The following is a 20,218-nucleotide window of genomic DNA, read 5'->3' on the forward strand; positions in this document are numbered from 1 at the left end:
CGCGGTGGGAGCCAGGGAAGGTTTCCCGATGAGGTGATGGATTCTACTCTGACTTTCTTCATTTGTGATTATGGAGAAGAGGGTGACTTGAAACCCAAGGCTTCTCTTCTCTTTTTAATCTCAGAGTAACGGTTCAAAGTGGGTGTTGGCATGGGGCTGTAAATATTCTCATTATTTTTACATGTATTCTTTCAAGATACCTATTTCTCCTTGAGCACTAAATATGCCAGAAACTGTACTACACAGTTTATCTACAGCATCTCATTTACTCTTCACAAATAACCGCAGGGGAATCCAGCCATGGTGTACCCTCATGAGCCGTGTCTCCCTAAACAACTGGAAAACTGGAAAAAAATAACAAGGAAACTGTGTGAAGGCAGTGGGAACAGGCCATGCAAGGGAGATGAGGGGCATCAGGAGGTGGGCCCCCTGTGCACCCAGCCCCTTTCCTCGCCTCCACTCAGACTCTCTGCATGTGTCTGCAACGCTCCCCCACACTGGTCCCCTGGCACCTCTTCACCACCCCAGCTCTTTCTTGCCTTTGGGCTTTTGCATATGCACTTCTCTCTGGAAGGGTCTTCACTCTTGCTCTTGCAAGGCTGGCTCATTCTCTTTCCTCAAGTCTGTGCTCACGGGCCACCACCTCAGAAGTTCCTCCAACAGCTCTGCCATGTTTTTCTTTCTTAACAACCTGTTGTTCTTCTGCCTGTTCTGAGTAAAGTTTATAAGTGTATTTATTTGCTCATTTATACCCTATCTGCCTCTCCCACTAGCCCGTGATTCCTATACCCCATGCTAGCACAGCACCTGGCATGCTATAGGTGCTCAATAAAGAGCTGCTGAATGAATAAAGGAAGGAAGGATGTATCAGATTGGCCCAACTCTTCCTGTGGGAGGTGGGGGAAATGTGGAGACAGAGAATTCCTCCTCCTCTTTTACAAGAGTCACTGAAGCTCAAAGACCACAGAGAGCAGGTCTGAGAACTCTTCATGGAAGATGTGGGACTTGCAGACAACATGACCACTCAGTACGCGACGTCCCTGTAACCTCCCCCTTCACCAGTGAGACTCAGAGAAGCAAAGGACTTGTCCAAGGTGCCCCAGTTAGTAAGTGGAGGGATGGAGACTTGAAACTGGTCCGCTGAGATCAGAACCCCATGATCTGTTCACGACACTGCCCTGCTTTGAAAGCAAAGGATGGAGGCAACTCTTTTCCTTCTATCTTTTTCCTTCCCACCCCCACCCCGTATCCTCACTTGGCTCTTTTGCAAACTCTCCTGACAGATAGACTTGAGCTGGCAAAGGGTAGCCCCTGGGAGTAAACGGGGCAGGTGCCCAGTCTCTTCCTGGAAGGTCTTGGGGAGGACAAACTCTGCCAGCCAAACTCCACAGCCGAGGTGTCCCTCAGCTGGAATTGTGGCCCAGATGACTCAACCCCAGGGCCTCTTGGCCAGGGTAGCCTGGGACCCTGGCATGGCTGAGGCTCAGAGTTGACTCACTGGGCAGGCTGCCACCACCTGAATCACCCCTCTACCTCTGGCTGGAAAGAAGAGGCTGGGGGCTGAGAGGGCCACTGGGTGGGGACTGATTGACTCATCTGGTGAATAAACAATAATAATGACTGTAACAACAATAACGATGGACCACGATGGCTACTCTTAATGCACTACTGTAACAGCTGTGTATTCATTCACATAGCCTTTATGACAATCCTATATAGTAAGTACTGTGACTTCTCCATTTCACACATGAAAAGACTGTGGCCCAGCAAGGTTATGTAATTGGCTGCAGGACCTAGAGCTGGCATATGGAAGTGCTGAGATTCCAGCTAAAGTCTGTCTGGCTCCCAAATCCAGCCATTCATTTGATAAATATTGAGCCCCTACTGTAAGCCAGGCACTGTTGTGGGCACCAGGGAATACACTGATGGGGTTGGGTGAGGAGTTAGTAGACAAATACATATGTGACATATTAGGTAGAGGAGATGCCTTGCCCAAGCCTTCACCACACTCCTAGGGCAGCCCACACCTGATGACTGATTGGGGCAGGAGTTCAATGGCACAGACACTTGCCATGATTTGGGATGATTCTGAAGGGCCACCTCAGCCCTCGAACTCCTTATGGAGTCAGCTGAGGTCCCTACTGTAACTGCACTGCAGTTCAACTTCTCCCCTGCCTAATCCCGCTTCCCTCACTTCCCAAGGCAGTGCTTCCAAGCTCAGACCTCAATGTGCATCTTGAAGCAAGTCCCCATCTCAGGATCTACTCAAAACTTATTCCCCTCTTCCTCCATCCTAACAGAACTCCAGTTTTGTTTAGGCGTCTACCGACCTCCAGCTGACCATGGGCTTCAGGGGGAACTGAAGTTATTCCCCACACAAGAGGTGAATCCAGACTATATTCAGTCAACCAGAACACGGCACTCTTCTCTCAATAGCCCAGGGCTGGACTCATGAATAGATCAGCTCAATGAGACGGAAGAGAACATCCCAGAATGCCACTAGCAGCAGGGGTAAGACCGAGGAAGTTGCCCAAGAGTGAAGCTGGGACTGGGGCCAGCCGGCAGAGACAGAATGCGCCTAGGACCTCAGTGACACTGAGACACTAATCCTTGGGCTTTCAGAGTGTTTAAGCCAGTTTGAGGTGGAATTTTCCGTTTCTTGCAGGGGCGACGCATTTACTGGCTACTGGCTGTCTAAGCCTGCTCTGCTGGCCATGAGGCTGTCTGCAGGAAGGTGTTCTCACTGAGGCTCTTGTTGGAGACAGACTTTTTCCCTTCTAAGGGCCCTGGGAGCTCTCGGTCCTTGTCTTCAGCAGCAGGGTACCTTTAGGTTGGAGGAAAGCTATTAGGGGAGTCTCTCATTTCCAAATTCCTGCAGTTTCTTTCTACACGAAGGGAGAGACATTGCTGGCCCGTCTGCCCCCGCCGCTCACTCCTCCTCCTTAGAAGTGACAGATTCAGATCAGAGGGTCTGAAGGAGAAATGGGGCAAATGGAGAAGACCCGCCCATTCTCCCCTCCTTTGTCTTTGGGAGCCATCTTCCCACAAGCAGCCCTAGTCCACTCCGCTTCTCAGATCGTAAGTTTTCTGTGTCAGGCCCAACACAGGGAAGCCTGAGGCAGCCCAGCAATGTGTGCATTTGATGGGCAAGTCTGTCTAATTCTGGAAACCCATTTGCCTGCACAACTAAGCCACATTCTTTAATATCTTTATTCGTACAAACGCATTTGATTTTTCAAACTCCTTACTCTTACTATACCACAACACCTCCCACGGTGCCTGCAACGTGGGTGACTGGTTGGAAAAGGGTATTCTAGCAGTAAAGTCAGGCATGAGTCTGGTTGAGGACCTTTCATGCTTCTTCCAATCCAGACCCAGGGGTGCTATTATCTAACAAAGTGCCCCAGTTGTGTTGAAGAGTCAACTTTTTTGTCCCTTAACACTTAATTTGAAAAGGCATTCATTCAGTGGTTCCTCATAAGAGACCTTCCACAATGAATAGCAAAATAGCACCATTACTAGTGGTTTTATCAAAGTTGCCAGAATCTTCCCTTGACCCAACTGGAACCTCTCTCCTGCCCTTTGCCCCCTTCCTTGTGTGACCTCCTGGCTTTGTGGGCTGAAGAGAGGGCAGCAGGCTCCTTGCAGGGATCATTAACATCTGCCTTTTCCTTGCCTGAAGCCATCCGTAGTAAGCCTCCTCTTTGGGGTCTGAGAACGTGACCTTCAGGCAAGGCACCGAGTTGGTTGGCTTGGAGAGGTATGAGTCACTGTGACATGATCACCCCTCTGTGCGACAGGGCCTGACAGTGAGCTGGTCTCCCCCAGGTCTCTGTCTAGCACTCCCCTTTGCTTTCACGGGGAGTGTCTCGACCCTGGACTTGACCGGCTTTGCCTCCCTGTCAGCACTTCTTGGCTAAGCTGCTCCACCCAACTCTCTTTTCTGCCCAACAGGAGAATAAAAGGAGCCTCAGAGCCTCCCAGGCAGGATCAGATTCCAGATCTGTGTAATGAAAACACACCAAGCCAAGCAAACAAAGCAGATGCTCCCTCAGCCAGGCTTATTATTTCAACCTCTCTGTGGACATTTCACTGCTTCGGGCCATGTCTGCCTGCCAGTTGCCCAGGGTCCCGCCTTCCCATCTGGGCCATCTGCCTGGGCTTTCATGGCAGAGGCACATGACCAACCAAACCAAAGAAAAGACTACTGAGAGCCAAGAGGCCTGGACTCCAGTTCCAGCAAGTTGCCTTCTTCCTCTGAACTCCTGGCTTCAAAATTAACCATGCTAGCTTAGCAGATAAAAGTCAATTGAGGGCAGCATTCTCCACAATAGCCAAGATATGGAAACAGCCTAAGCGGTGTCTGTCAGTGTATGAATGGATAAAGAAAATTTGGGGAGGTACGTGTGTGTATATTGTACACATACATACATATATATATAATTGAGCCACAAGAAAGAAGGATACCCTGCCATTTGTGACAACATGGATGGACATTGAGGGCATTATGTTAATGAGACAAATCAGGCAGAGAAAGACAAATACTATATGATCTCACTTTTATGTGGATCTAAGAAAACCAGTCTCAGAGAAACAGACTATAGAATGGTGGTTCCAGGGGCTGGGGGTAGGAGAGATTTGGGAGATACTGTTGAAGGGTATAAGTAGACAACTGGAAGATGAATGAACTCTGGAGACCTGGTGCATGGTAAAGTGACTATAGTATACAGTACTGTATTATATATTTCAAAGTCTCTAAGAGAGCAGGTGGTAAATTTTTTCTTACCACACAAAAAGGAAATGATAACTATGTGATGGGAAAAAGGAAGGTTTTAGCTATGCTATGATGGTAAGCATATTGCAATACATGAATGTATCAAGTCAACATGTACACCTTAAACTTACACAATGTTATGTGTCAATTATATGTTAATTTAAAAAATGTAAATTGAGGTTAAAAGTGAGATCTCTGAAGCCAGACTTCCTGGCTTTAAACTCTGGCTCACCAAATATCAAATATCAAAAACCTCTCTCTTCCAGCTCCCTCAGCTATAAAGTGGTTATCAGTACCTGACTCATTTGCCCTATAGGTAAGAGGAAGAAGCTAATCTGTGTCCAGTCCTCAGGTCGTGCTGCCCCGTAGCATGCCCTCAGCAATTCATCATCACTCTCCTCACTTCTAAGATGCTCACAGTCTGTAAGGGGAGTCAGGCATGCAGCTGAAAGTGCACTAGCTTTGCCAATGGAGCAGCAGAATTCTGAACAGGCACAGTACAGGCACATAGTCGGAGTCACACCCACTGAGGGCTCCGGGAGAAGTTCAGGGAACTCTTGAACTTGAGCTGAATCTAGCGTTGATGAGGCTGACATGGTGCTGGTGATTGTGGAAGATAAAAGAGGGAGGGAAAGGCAGAAGAGAGTAAAACTGGCTGCATGTTTGGGGACTGGAGAGGGAGTGGGTGTGAAGAGCCCTGGGTGTGAGAGGAGAACGGACCCTAGAGGGTTTAGTAGGTGCTGGGGGATCTTCGAGGCTTTATTCATGGATAACGTGGAGCCACTGCTGGGTTTTAAGCAGAAGAGGGATGTAACAGTTCTGGATTTTAAGACCCAAGGTCAGCAGATGCTGGAAAATGGATGGGAGGGACCATCCAGGGGGCCTGGTGAACTTTAAACAGTGATTGCTGCAGCTGAGGCCAGAAGTGGTACAGAACTGACCTGAGATAGAAGGAAGAGAAAGGCAGGGAATGTGTGCGGTAGATGTGGGAGTCATGGGAGCCAAGCAAGAGAACCACCATGGCTCTGTGTGCTGAGTGCTGACCACATGGTGGCCACTGCTGGGAGCTTCTACACCGGGACACTGGCCGTGCTGCAGTGAGGCCTGGGGAGGGTGGAATAGCTTCAAGGTCACACAGCTGGTGAGCAGAGGAGAAGGATGCCTATCCACAGTCTGGATTCAGAGCTCCTGGCTGTGACTACCGCACATGGCTGCTTCTCTAAGGGAATGACTTTTATCTAGCTTCTTCCATGCGCCTGCAATGTGGGAGACCTGGGTTCCATCCCTGGGTTGGGAAGATGCCTTGGAGAAGGGCATGGCAGCTCACTCCAGTATTCTTGCCTGGAGAATCCCATGGACAGAGGAGCCTGGAGGGCTACAGACCATGGGGTCACAAAGAGTCGGACACGACTGAGCGACTAACACTTTCACTTTCCTATGCACCAGGCCTTGCTCTAAGTCACCTGCCCAAGGTCACCCAGCTACTAAGTGGCAGAGTTGTGATTCGAACCTAGACATCACTATATTGAATTATCTCAGGTGTCACTCTGATTCAGGTGAGACCACAGGAGTGGATGAGAGTGGATGTGATTGTCGAAGGCATCACTGTCCTGAGAGCCACATGTGTAAATTCTAAATTTTCTAGTAGCCACATTAAAAAAGGTAAAAGTAAAAAAGAAAAAATTAAGGACATATTTTGTTTAATTCAATGTCTGAAAATATTTATCATTTCCATGTGTAACCTCATTATAAAAATTATGAATGCTTGTGATTAACTATAAGGACATTTATGGACAAGGTATCTAGACATTTTGTAAAGTCAATACATACAAATAGAATTCAAGCTATTTCCTTTACTTTTGTGGTCCTGGAGGCTTATACTTTCTGGGTGTAGAGGCCTCTCTCCCAGTTGTCTGTAGAGTGGTTTTAATAGGGGCAATGCTGAAGAAGGGTTAGGTATATCAATGCCATACCTAATCTTGTTCATGGGCAATTCTGCGGCCCATTAAATATGGTATTTAACCCCTCTCTCCACACTCTGCCCTTTCAGGGAGGGTTTGCAAATCTGCTGACTTTCCTGAAGGACTTGGGTGTTGTCTGTCTCCGGCCAGACAGTGGAGGAGGATGCTGAGTACAAGGGATCCTGCCAGGGGATAGTTAGACTCCTTGTCTGTCTGGCTCCCTTGGGACACATTGAAATATTAAAGGCCACTGTAAACATTTTTCAAAAAACAAAAGAGAGAGTTCTTTTGTGTGGGTTGGTAGGTGACTCCCTGGCAATGGGTATTACTCATTTCACCCAAGTTAAAGAAGTAAGAGCGCTGTGCTGAGGTTTGGAAAAGCTGAGGTGTTTTTCTTCTAATTCAAACACTTAGTTTTCCTGTTGGGGTTGGATCTGTGCAGGCCTCTCTCCCAGGAGGATGTGCCTTGAAGTAGGGAAGCAGGTGTAACAGGGTGGTGGGGGGAAGCCTTGGTGGAAGGAGAGAGGGCAGGGTGCTGGGAAGTTCTGTCTTGGATATACTGCCTTCAATGACTCTACATTTATTCAGCAAGCAGCCCAGAACCTCAAGATGTGAAGGGGCCTGAGAGGGCATCTGGTCAACCCTCTCATTTTGCAGATGAGGCAGTTGACATACAGGGAGGGGCAGATGACCTGCCCACAGTTGCTCACAAATTGAGGACTGAGACTGCCGACTCCTCTTTACCAGAGCACCACAGTGAGGTGTGCATGGCATTGGCTGTCCAAAGGATGACCTATGTTGTTGTTCAGTTGTGAAGTCGTGTCTGACTCTGCGACTTCATGGACTGCAGCATGTCAGGAGGACATGCTGAGGACCATCCCTATCCTCCACTATCTCCCAGAGTTTGCTAAAGTTCATGTTCATTGAGTCAGTGATGCTAACATTTAACTTTTAACACTTAGTTATTTATTTCAATGTTTGTTAGGAAAAACTATCTGGGCCATGAAACTCATAATCTATGATGGGATATAGAACGTCATTTAAAAATACATTTATTTAAGCAAACAGAAAGGTAGCATGTTTGTATGTATGTATGTGTGTGTATTGTTTTTAAACTGTTGGAAAATAACAGAATAGGTGACCTGTAGGCTTGTTATAAATCAAGACTACAGTCCACCCCACCTTTCGGGGTTATGGTGCTGCAGGGTGAAGCCTGGGGAGGTCTTTCTAGGCTCTCCTAGAATTGGGCATTTTCAGCCTGAGAAGCAGCCGCCTCCTCAGTCCCCAGTGTCCCCTTTCCTTCAACTTATCCTTTGATTCGACTTTCTTTGCAGTTTCTCCCTTTCCTTTGTGTCCTTCTGCTCCCCACGCCCAGAATAGCCATCAGGCAGTGGGAATGGCTTTCCTACGCTGATCTGTGAGCTCTCCCCATCCCAGGAGCTGGGATTCATATAGGACCCTTGCTGCTGGGGGCCAGACTCTAGGTTTTTTTCTCATCCTGTCTCCAGGAAATTTCAAGCTTACTGTATCTATTTGCCTTCTTCCCAGAGCTGCCTAACATGTAAAAAAAAAAAAAAAAACTCAGCTTAAAATATTAACGGTTAACAGTGGATAAATACATCACCAGCAGCCCCCTCCTACAACCCCTGGTCTATGACAATGGTACATTAATAGGCCTTGGGATATCCCTAAATCATAACTAAAATACAAAATCAAAAGACTGTGAAGCTACGGTGATACATCATTATCACCCAAAGTCTGCAGTTTACATTAGCGTCACTCTATGGGTTTTAACAAACGTATAGTGACACGCATCCACCATCACAGAATCATACAGGATACTTTCACTGCCGGAAAACTCCTCTGTTCTCTGCCTGCTCTGCCCTCCCCTTTAGCCTTTGGTAATCACTGATCTTTGTATTTTCTCCACAGTTTTCCCTTTTACATATATTTGGAATCATACAATGTGTAACCTTTTCGGATATGATTCTTTCTCTTAGTAATATGCATTTATATTTCTTTTCATGGCTTCATAGTTCATTTCTTTTCAGCACTGAATAAAATCCACCAATTGTAAAAAAGGTACCACTCCAGTGGAGGATGTTGATATTGGGGGAGGCTGTGCAGGTAAGGGGGGAGTGGGAATATGGGAATCTCTTTACCTTCTGTTCAGTTTGGCTGAGGATCTAAAAATGCTCTAAAAAATAAATTCTATTTAGAAAAAAAGGACTATGAAGGGTGGCCATGTTTGTGAACCCAAGAGCCCAAGAGTGGGTTCTACGCTAGGGTTAAGATAAAATAAATGAAATTTCTCATCTCCTAGTCTTCTTAAGAGTAGTGATCATAGAGGAGTGTCTATGAGATAATAATTTACCATGGATTGAGTGGCTTCTAGCATCAAAATTCTCATGAAAGCAGGGATTTTGATTTGATCTCCACCGTATTCTCAGTGACCAGAACACTGCCTGGCACTTAGTAGGGGCTCAATTAATGTCTGTTTTTTTTTTTTTTTCCTATTTTTTGGCTGCATCCTGTGGTACGCAGGACCTTAGTTCCCCACCCAGGGATTGAACCTGCGTCCTCTGCAGTGGAAGCACAGCGTCTTAACTGTGCTTAACTGGAATGCCAAGGAAATCCCATCATTAACACTTGTTGAGAAATTAACAAAAATATCAGGATCTGTGTGAGGCACTGGGGGTCCAACCATATTTCTGCTCTAGGGGTCTGGAACACTAAGCTGATGCAGAATGACAGAACAGTAAGACAGTACAGTAAGAGGGAGCTGGGCTAGGTCCAGAGGTGGCTCAAAGGAAGGCAGAAGGGATAGAAGGCTTTAAAGGGGAGAGACTGCTTCAGCTGGGTCTAGAAGGAAGAGTTCCAAGGGGGTGACATTCAAAAGTATGATTTGAGGTGTGTGAAGTGCAGGTAGGTTTGGGAGGACTTAGCTTAAGGTGGGTCACCTTGCCTGTTCCTGGGGTCACACTCTGGCCATTTCTGACAACAAACCAGGTCCTGAACTTAAGGACGTCATCTCCCCTTCTCTACACTCCATTCTCACTGCCCCTCCCTGGATCCAGTCCAAGGTCTCAGGGCCTTGTGTGCCACTGCAGGTGTCAGTTTTTGGATGATGGCCTTCAAAGGGGCTCTATCCAGAAGCACCAACTATGCACGCAGGCTGGAAGCGACAGCATCTTAGAACTGGCTCATACTGACTTATAAGTTGTTATTCAGTCAGTAAGTCGTGGCTGACTCGTTGCGACCCCATGGACTGCAGCACGTCAGGCTTCCCTGTCCTTCACTATCTCCTGCAGTTTGCTCAAACTCATATTTATTGAGTCGGTGATGCCATCCAACAATCTCACCCTGCTCTCAATCTTTCCCAGCATCAGGGTCTTTTCCAATGAGTTGGCTCTTTGCATCAGGTGGCCAAAGTATTGGAGCTTCAGCTTCAGCATCAGTTCTTCCAGTGAATATTCAGGGTTGATTTCCTTTAGGATTGACTGGTTTGATCTTCTTGCTGATCAAGGAACTCCCAAGGATGCAATTGTTAAATATTTAGAAATTTTGTGAGCCAGTTATTAACCATTGTTAGCTTCAAGCTGTCCCCAGTGGAAGGACTTACACCCTAGAAATTGGCAAACACTACACATTTGGGCACTTTTTTTTTCCCCCAGAGAGTCAGTTTGCCAGAACACCATTGGTTGGAAGACTACTTGTACTGACTCTCTTTCAGTATTCCATGGAAGGATTTGAAATGTTACAATAAAAATTGGATTATTGTTTTGTTAAAATATTTAAGAGCTTGAGTTTTCAAGCACCCAAAGAGCACACTCAAATATATGCATTACCTTGGGATTCCTGGGCAATCCTTTTTTGTGCAGTCTGCAGAATAAGGCTTCTCCTTCCAACTTGGTTTATTTAGAGAATAACCTGATACTGCAGAGCAAGAAATCACTAGTGATTTTCTCAAAAACATGCTCTGCAAGGACACAAAATATAAAGGCAGGCTGGGTGCTGAGGCTGACCAAGACCAAGTTCATCAGAGTAGCCTCAATGCTCTTCTGGCGGAGTTGTAAAAGTTATAGAATGAAATGACAGCTAATATAATACTACTTTTATACTTGTTATAATTTTAAGTTCTGTAGTATTTCACTGGAAAAGGGAATTTTTTTTTTGGTCCGGTTAACTTATTTTGCAGAAGAGGAATCTGAGAGGGACAAGGTTACTTTGCTTCTGATGGTGCAGCTTCCGGAAAGGGAAGGGAAGGGAAGGGAATGGAGGAAACCTGGAAGGAAGGAAGAGGACTTTCTGAAAGTCAGAACTCCTGGCTCCCCCATCTAGTGCCCTCTCCCGTATGAAGGAAGAACATGTCCAACTTTCATCACAAACCTTCCTTGACTTTCAGTGGAGTGACGTCCTGATAAACCCACACTAAGTTGAAAATATCGTTAGGTTGAAAATGCATTCAATGCACCTCACACAGTGAACACCATTGCTGAGCCTAGCCCACCTTACATGTGCTCAGCACTTACACTAACTTACAGTTGGTGAAGAATCTAACACAAAGCCTGTAATCAAGTGCTGAATATCTTATGTAATTTGTCAAATACTGTACTGAAAGACAGAATGGGTGTCTGGGTACAGGACAGTTGTGTGTCTGTTGCTTACCCTTATGATTGTGTGCTGACTTGGAGATGCTCCCCAACATCATAAAGGGGTATCAAACCTCATATCACTAGCCTTGAAAAGATCAAAATTCCAAATTCCAAGTATGGTTCCTGCTGAAGGTTTCATTGTTCACACGATCGTAAAGTCAAAAAATTATAAGTCAATCCATCCTAAGTCAGAGATTGTATTTTGAGCAGGGAACAAAATCACCATAGTAATACATGCCCAAAATGTCTGAACTCAACCCATGCGCACTAGGGTTTAGTAAGTGTGCAACTACAAGGGCCAATGTGTCTTGGCCGGGCTGATCTCTCTGACTTCATTCCTTTCCATCTACCCCTTCGCTCTTTCAGTTCCTAGAATCTGCCAAGCTCAATGCTGCCTCAGGGCCTCTGTATTCATTCCTTCTTCCAGAGAAGCTCCTGTTGCAGACAGTCTCACAGCTGACTCCTCATTGTCTTTTCTCATTGCTCTGTCCTCCTTGGAGAGGCCTTTCCTAATCTAAGGTAAAGCGGCTCTTTCACTTTCCCTATGGCATTCTGTGACATCACCCGCTGCGTGTTCTTTCTCACACTATCATGGTCTCACATTGTTTTATACTTGTCTATATCCCCCACAAGAATATAAGTTCTGTGAGAGCCAGGACTTGTCTGTTAGATTCACTGCTATATACTTTGCTCCTTGTACGTAGCAGGTGTTTGGGATCTATTTTCAACTTTTTATTTTATATTGAAGTATATCCATTTAACAATGTTGTGATGATTTCAGGTGGACAGCAAAGGGACTCAGCCATATATATACATGTATATATACATATATGTATCCATACAGTGGGATGGATAGTGGACTCTTAGTGGGATCTATTTTTTTGGAACAAATAAATGAACAACAGATGCTGAACATGACCTCTGGGCTCTCTTTTGACCTAAGGGAGTGGTTTTCAACCTGGACACCACGGAGTTTTGAGGTACCCTGGAGAAGCTTGGGGGTTCCTTCTTTGTGGGCAAGGACTCATACAAGGAGACCGCAGTTGAGTCCACATGGATTTGCCTATATATATGGAGAGTTTTAGTTTTATTGTTCATTGGACAGAGGACTCAGAGACCAAAGAGTCAGGCCAGGTCATTGCTAAGGAAGTGCTGGATAGGAATTTGGGCTGCACACCTCCAACTGCATACTAAGGAGTCCATGAATGGGACAGCAGAGGAGTAAGCACTGATCCTGAGGGGAGGTGGCAAGAAGAGCAGGGTCATGGCAGATATATCATGGTGGGGTGGGGTTCTCCAGGTATGAGGAGAGGGTCTTTGGGAGACTGGTGACTGGCTTCTAAGGTTTCCTTCCAGCTGCCTCAGCTCCTTGCCCCTGAGTCACTAACTAGTGATGGGCCAGCTGATGCTTTTCGCTGAGAAGCTGGCATTTTCTGACCACGACTTTAAACAGAATGTTTGCTTCTGCACTCACCGAGAGAGCAACAGCCTTGCTCTCGGTGGCCTCATTAAATGGGATTATATTTTCATAGCACTCACTTTTAGAACATTCTTATTTGCTGTTCCAGGCTCTTGGAGAGACAGCCCGAGAAGCTCTGCTGATAAAATGACTCTGGGCATGATAGAGATGGGAAGATGCTGAAATGAACAGCAGCTTTGTTTGTTTGGTATTGAAACAGGCAAGAGGAGCTATATTTAAAAAAATGAAGTTTTCTTTCTTTCCACAAGCAAAAGACCTAATCCGGCTGCACAGCCAGCAACACAGGTTTCCTCACAGAATAGAACAAATGCGAGCAGACTGAGATTAACTCTGGGGAACAAAAATTAAAGAAATAAAATAATTATGGAGCGGGAATGGGTAGGACTGGAGAACAGGTAAGATCAAGAGGCATTCAAGATGCTTAATTAAAAAACCAAAAAGAAGTGCTTCCCTGGTAGTCCAGTGGTTAAGAATCTGCCTGACAATGCATGGGACAGGAGTTTGATCCCTGGTTTAGGAAGATCCCACATGCCGTGAGGTAACTAAGCCTGTGTGCCACAACTACTGGAACCTCGTGCCCTAGAGCCTGTGCTCTGCGACAAGAAAAACCTCCACAGTGAGAAGTCCATTCGCCACAACTCGAGAAAGCCGGTGTTCAGCAATGAAGACCCAGCAGAGCTCAAAACAAAATAAATAAAAAATTTGAAACAAAAAAGCCAAAAAGAAAAAGTAGCAACAGATGGAGTATGAGTCTGATGGCATAAATACACACTGCTGCTGCTAAGTCGTTTCAGTTGTATCTGACTCTGTGTGACCCCATAGACGGCAGCCCACCAGACTCCCCCTTCTCTGGGATTCTCCAGGCAAGAACACTGGAGTGGGTTGCCATTTCCTTCTACAATGCATGAAAGTGAAAAGTGAAAGTGAAGTCGCTCAGTCGTGTCTGACTCTTACAGACCCCATGGCCTGCAGTTATTAGGGAAACATTGTAGCAGGTCAGAGAAGAAACAAGGGTTTGCACCTAGGCAGGAGCCCAGGCAGTGGGAACGAGATAAGGATGCAGTCAAGAGATAAGGGAAAAGCAGAACTGTAAGAACTTAGTGACTGCCTGGATGAGAAGAAAACTGAGACTATAATGATTCTATTCACTGAAATATGAGATTCAGGAGAATAGGCCTGAGGGGAAGAGAATGAGTCCAGTTTTAAGCATTTTTATTTCGAGGCACCAGTGGAAAATAACAATAATAATAATCACAAGCCATTTATTGAGCACTTACTAGGTGCTGGGCCCTGTACTCCGTTTATTGTCTTACTTGACTGTCACAACAGCTCTATGAAGTAGATAATCCCATTGTCCCCATTTTACAGATGGGAAAGCTAAAGCTCAGAGAAGCTCAATAAGTGTTAAGAATGATAACTCTTATTGTATGCACATGCCACTTTGCAGAGTGGGGCACATAGTGAGTGCTCAGAAAATGGCAGTAATATTAATTATTACTATCTTCTCCACCATAGGAAGGAAACACAGGTCAAGTCTGCAGGGAGAGGAACCGGTCATATTTGGAAACCCCATGTCTATATAGATATATATATATACTTAGTATATATGTCTGTATAGCATATAGAGATGTAGATTCAAATGCCTTAGTGTGTATTTCCACTCCAGTACTCTTGCCTGGAAAATCCCATGGACGGAGATTGGATTGGGATTGGATAATTGGATAATCCCAATTGGATAATCCCATTGGAATGGGATTATCTACTTCATAGAGCTGTTGTGACAGTCAAGTAAGACAATAAACGGAGTACAGGGCCCAGCACCTAGTAAGTGCTCAATAAATGGCTTGTGATTATTATTATTGTTATTTTCCACTGGTGCCTCGAAATAAAAATGCTTAAAACTGGACTCATTCTCTTCCCCTCAGGCCTATTCTCCTGAATCTCATATTTCAGTGAATAGAATCATTACAGTCTCAGTTTTCTTCTCATCCAGGCAGTCACTGAGTTCTTACAGTTCTGCTTTTCCCTTATCTCTGCAGGTTCAGTTTTTTTAAAAAAATTTATTTATTTATTATTTTGGCTGTGCTGGGTCTTCATCGCTGCAAGGGCTTTTCTCTACTTGCAGTGAGCAGGCTTGATCTCACTGTGGTAGCTTCTCTTGTGAAGCATGGGCTCTAGGTATGTGAGTTTCGGTAGTTGCAGCACTTGGGCTCAGTAGTTGTGGTGCACAGGCTTAGCTGCTCTGCAGCATGTGGAATCTTCATGGACCAGGGATCAAACCCGCATCCCCTGCATTGGCAGATGGATTCTTAACCACTGGACCATCAGGAAAGCCCTTGTGGTTCGGTTTTACCTAGACTCTCTTCTCAGTCCTCGGCTTGCATTTCTGCTGCAGGGTTGACTTCATTATACTCTGATTGTAGTCAGTTGTCTACACGATCTCCTTCCGCCACCTCTCCCCAACTTACCAGCCTTACTTCCATCCCTGTTCACCTCAAGCACTTGCTCCTACCCCAGGACCTTTGTGCATGCGCTTCCCTCTACTGTCATGCTCTTCCTCAGGTGTCCACACAGCTCCCTCTCTCCTTCCTTCATATGCCACGTCACAGAAAGGCTTCCCTGATCACTCCCCTGCCCCCCTCACGATCTGTTCCTTTTATCCTGTTTCTGCCTTCAGAATCCTTCTCCTCAACTGACATACTGCAGTGTACTTTATTTATTCTTTTATCTCTGCCTCCTCCTACACGACGTGTTGCTTATCGTGATTTGCTATACAAATTTTTGGAAAACTACTGCTCTAGATTACGGATTGGCAAACTTCTTCTGTGAAGAGTACAGTGGTAAATATTTTAGGCTTTGCAGGCCATGAAAATGATTAAACTCTGGTGTCGTAGTGTAGAAGCAGCCATACACAATATGTACACAAATAGGCAGGGCTGTGTTACAAAAAAACTTTATTAACAAAACCAAGTCCAGGACTAAATCTGACCTGTGCGGGGTAATCTGTCAAGTCCTGCATTAGACTGTAGTCTAGTGAGAGCCTGTGTCTTTCGTATGTAAATTTCCTGCATTCAGGAGCCGTGTCTTTTTCATGTCTGTATCTTAACCAAGAGCCCTTCACCTCAGGGTCTAGCCCATTCTTTGCATATAACAGATGTTCATAAGTTTTTGCCATAATATTCAATAAACATTTACCGAGTCCTTAACTCAGAACAGCTAGGCACCAACTCCATTAACGTTGGTTGAATGAACACAAGAGTCCTGGCCTCAAGTTCTCAAAAGCCTTTGCCCCTCCTCCAATCCTTCTGGAGACTGAGACCCAGAGTACAAAGGATGTCCGCACCCCGGCGGCCTGGGTCACGTGCTGCCAGGGGTCGGAAGGGGTGGTGGGAAGTGATGGGAACAACAGAGGGCTTGATGGACTGTTTAGGGAACTGCCTAATCATCCTGCTTATCAGTTTTCTGGTTCCTTTCCTTTGCTCTTCCCTTTAATAAATCAGAACTCCTTCTGTTGTTATTGAGCTCTGGGTCACTGATTCTTTTGCCCGGGTGTTTATAGAGTTACAGTGTGACCGTGAGATTGAATGGAAGGGAAGGGAGGCACCTGACAAGTGTCAGCTCTGAAAGGCAACACCTCAACTTCCCAGGGCCCCTCCATTGTGCAGGGTGAAGGAAGGGCTTCCCACTGTTCAGGGCCCTGGCCAGGCTGGGAGGGGAGATGGAGTCAGTGGGTGCAGCTAGTGCACCCAGGGGTTTACAACCCAGTGTGGGAAGGATGACTGAGGGTTTTTGTGAGGCTCATGTGTTAAGAATAGTTTTTAAATGGCTGGGGAAAAAAAAATCAAAAGAAGAACAATATCCCACAACATGTAAAAATCATATGAAACTGAGATTTCAGTGTTAACAAAGTTATAGTGGAACATGGCCATGTGCATTCATTTATCTCTTATCTAGGGCGAGTTCTATACTACAATGTGGAGTCCAGTGGTTGCAGCAGACCATTTAGCCTGAGAGGTTAAGATGTTTACCATCTGGCTCTGTAATGAAAAAGCCTGCTGACCCCTGACTAGCATGACTAGCTGCCAGGGACTAACACCACTGACATCACCTGTCAGCTTGTTAGAAATGCAGATTCCCAGCAGGCCTCATTCAGGCCTAGTGAATCAGAATCTGCATCTTAAGGCGATTCCCCAGTGATCTGTAAAGACTAAAAATATAGGGAGCACTTAGGCCCAGAGGAAGTGAATCAATATCTCTTTGTTCAGTCGCTAAGTCATGTCTGACATTTTCCGACCATGTGGACTGCAGCACACCAGGCTTCCCTGTCCTTCACTATCTCCTGGAGTTTGCTCAATCTCATGTCCATTGAGTCAGTGATGCTATCCAACCATCTCATCCTCTGCTGCCCTCTTTCCCTTTTGCCTTCAATCTTTCCCAGCATCAGGTCTTTTCCAATGAGTTGGCTCTTCACATCACATGGTCAAATATTGGAGCTTCAACTTCAGCATCAGTTCTTCTAATGAATATTCAGGATTGATTTCCTTTAGGATTGACTGCTTTGATCTCCTTGCAGTCCAAGGGACTTTTAAGAGTCTTCTCCAGCACCACAGTTCAAAAGCATCAATTCTTTGGTGCTCAGCCTTCTTTATGGTCCAACTCTCACATCCATACACGACTATTGGAAAGACCATGGCTTTGACCATATGGACCTTTGTCAGAAAAGTGATGTCTTTGCTTTTCAATATGCTGTCTAGGTTTGTCATAGCTTTCCTTCCAAGAAGCAAGTGTCTTCCAATTTCATGGCTGCAGTCACCATCTGCAGTGATTTTGGAGCCCAAGAAGAGAAAATCTGTCACTACTTTCACTGCATCTCTTTAATGATCCACAAATTTTTAAAGTACTTTATGTCAGTCAGTCTACAGAGTAACTCCTCACCCATTATTGTTGTTGTTGCTGTTCACTCAGTCAAGTCTGACTCTTTGCGATCCCATGGACTGACACGCCAGGATTCCCTGTCCATCACCAACTCCCGGAGCTTTCTCAAACTGATGCCCATCGAGTTGGTGATGCCATCCAACCGTCTCATCCTCTGTCATCCCCTTTTCCTCCTGCCCTCAATCCTTCCCAGCATCAGGGTCATTCCCAATGAGTCAGCTCTTCGCATCAGGTGGGCAAAGTATTGGAGTTTCAGCTTCAGCATCAGTTCTTCCAATGAATGTTCAGGGTTCCAGTTCTAACTGTTGCTTCTTATCCTGCATACAGGTTTCTCAGGAAGCAGGTAATGTGGTCTGTTGTTCCCATCTCATTAAGAATATTCCACAGTTTGTTGTGATCCACACAGTCAAAGGCTTTAGCATAGTCAATGAAGCAGCAGTAGATGACTTTTTGGGAATTTCCTTGCTTTTTCTATGATCCAGCATATATTGGCAATTTGATCTCTGGTTCCTCTGCCTTTTGTAACTCTAACTAGATCATTCTAACTCATCTTTGTACAAAGTCCCCACGTCGAAGAGCAAGGCTGTCAAGGATCTCAGGCCTGTCTGATTCAGGGGCTATACTCACCTCACTCATCAGCCAGAGCATCCCAATAAGGTGCTCTTGCTGCTTCTCTCTGATCCCTCAGGGTGGCTGGGAGCCCCAGGCTCTTCTCGTCAACTGCAAGCAGCCTTCTCCACTGATCCACTCAATCCTCGTTTCAACCATTTTCCAAGAGTGTCATGACATGCCATGACAGCATCTGCTGTCCCACGTGGCCCCTCCTTGGGTCTTCTGATCTCACTACTGGAGGATGGGATATTGGTGTGTGAAGGTTTCTTGGGACTGGGGGTGAGGAGTCGAGGAGTCGAGGTAAGAGTACAGACTCTGCCAACAGTTCATTTTCTAGAGGCTTTAGTAGAGGGTGCTGATAACTGTGCATAAGACGCCTGCTCACTCAGCCCCCCTCCCTCCCTGCCACACATACTCCAAAATGTAAGCCCACTGTTTACATCCTTCTCTGGCTTCCTCCCACAAACAACCTTGCCGCTGCCACCTGTCAGCCACAGTGCCAGCTGCCTCTAAGTGGACTTATTTCCAAGAAGCCGGAGGAGTGGCAGTTCTCAGTTGCAGGAAGCGTGGTGGGAGGCTGCCCTGGGCCACAGCCGCAGTGAGTTGTGTGGCGCCTGCTTGTTTCAGGCCATCACTTCTCTAGCCCACTGGCAGCAACAACAGGCTTCACCTGCATATTTTGGCTGAGGAAGACCTCAGTGGACCCACAGGCTGTGTTCTGGATGGGATGGCGAGCTCTCTGGAGGCTCCTCTCCTCTGGCATGGGTGCCGGGACCAGAGGAAAGAATGGACAGCCTTCACAGAATGCAGTGTGTGATCATAGGCCCAATCATTTTGCCTCCTTGATCTCTGCTGGTCTCATCTGTTAAATGGGTCATGGTAACAGTACCCTCATCAAAAGATGGCTTGAGCCTAAGCAGGTTCCCGGTGTGGAAGTACTTTGCAAATTGACGGTCAAGCTGGGGTAGAAGTACGGAGCTGGTCATCAGATTGTGGGAAATCACAGCGTCCCACTCTAACAGGCAGTGTGTGCCCCCTCCTCCTTCTAGGAGCCTTTTAAGGCATGACTTCTCTGACCTTTCTTGCATACAAAGCCACGATGGGTCAACAGACACTGCCAGGAAAGCAGAAAAAAGAAAAAGGAAATCCTACTGTTTTTCAGTGTGTGCCAGCTCAAAAATATTTTTTTCCATGGAGGAATGGTGTGGTCAGTGTGCACTGAGCAGGTAACTTATTCTTTTCAGATGAGACTGTTTCTGTGTCTCTGTCCCTCTTGACAAAATGGGGCCTTTTAGGTGGCTGGGGTGTACCCTGATTGTAAAGCACAGTGCCAGGGACTGATAGTCTTCTTTCTCTTATTCTCATTCTCTTGCATGAGTGTGCTTATTCTTGGCTTTAGGTCTGGGATGAGGTCAGTTCAGCAGACAACAAGAGTGGTTCATAGGCAGAGGTCAGTGCTGGTCTCCAAGGTACTCACATGTTTCTTGGGTGGAACCCTGTGAAATTCTTTATAAATCAACTCTCCTATTAAGTTGGCTGGTAGCCTTAAAACAGGAAGCGATGATTCCACCAGGGCGTTCCTGAGGGTCCCAGGCAGCAGGAAGAAGCAGGCTGAAGGACCTGACAACCTCAGTTCAAATTCTGCTTCTGTCACTTACCTGAGACTTTAAGCAAAACAACTCTTGGAACCTCTGCAAAGCTGTGATTAGGAAGAGCTCTCAGAGTGTCTCTGAGGGTTAGAGGAGATGCTGAAGGTACTGATGCTGCTGCAACAGCTGGTGTGCCTTTGCTCATCCCATCT

General features: G+C 46.1%; 1 protein-coding gene across 1 annotated transcript in view; it reads right to left on the minus strand.

Moving 5' to 3' along the window:
* The window catches only part of SYN3 (synapsin III), a 436,230-nt gene that overhangs the window by 30,415 nt on the left and 385,597 nt on the right, over positions 1-20,218 (minus strand). The gene's annotated exons all lie outside the window — the stretch shown is intronic.

Source organism: Giraffa tippelskirchi, chromosome 4 (assembly GCF_054371585.1).
Source record: "Giraffa tippelskirchi isolate mGirTip1 chromosome 4, T2T-mGirTip1v1.2.pri, whole genome shotgun sequence".
NCBI classification, from domain to species: domain Eukaryota; kingdom Metazoa; phylum Chordata; class Mammalia; order Artiodactyla; family Giraffidae; genus Giraffa; species Giraffa tippelskirchi.